The following is a 230-nucleotide window of genomic DNA, read 5'->3' as shown; positions in this document are numbered from 1 at the left end:
GGAGTTCAAGGGGACCCCGAGGTTTGGGGGAGCCCAGGGATTTTGGCGGGTTCCGGGTGTTTTGGAGGGACCCCGGTGTTCGGAAGGACCAAGGAATTTGGGGGGACACAGGAATTTTGGGGATCCAGGAGTTTCGGGGACCCCGATTTTGGAGGGATCCCAGGCTTTGGGGGTGACCTCCTCCCCCTGCAGGGGGGTCCCGTTAATGACACAGTTGGGGTTCAGCCCCA

The sequence above is a fragment of the Corvus brachyrhynchos genome, unplaced genomic scaffold, assembly GCF_000691975.1.
Source record: "Corvus brachyrhynchos isolate BGI_N302 unplaced genomic scaffold, ASM69197v1 scaffold442, whole genome shotgun sequence".
Taxonomy (NCBI): domain Eukaryota; kingdom Metazoa; phylum Chordata; class Aves; order Passeriformes; family Corvidae; genus Corvus; species Corvus brachyrhynchos.
Note: the sequence above shows the minus strand (reverse complement) of the source record.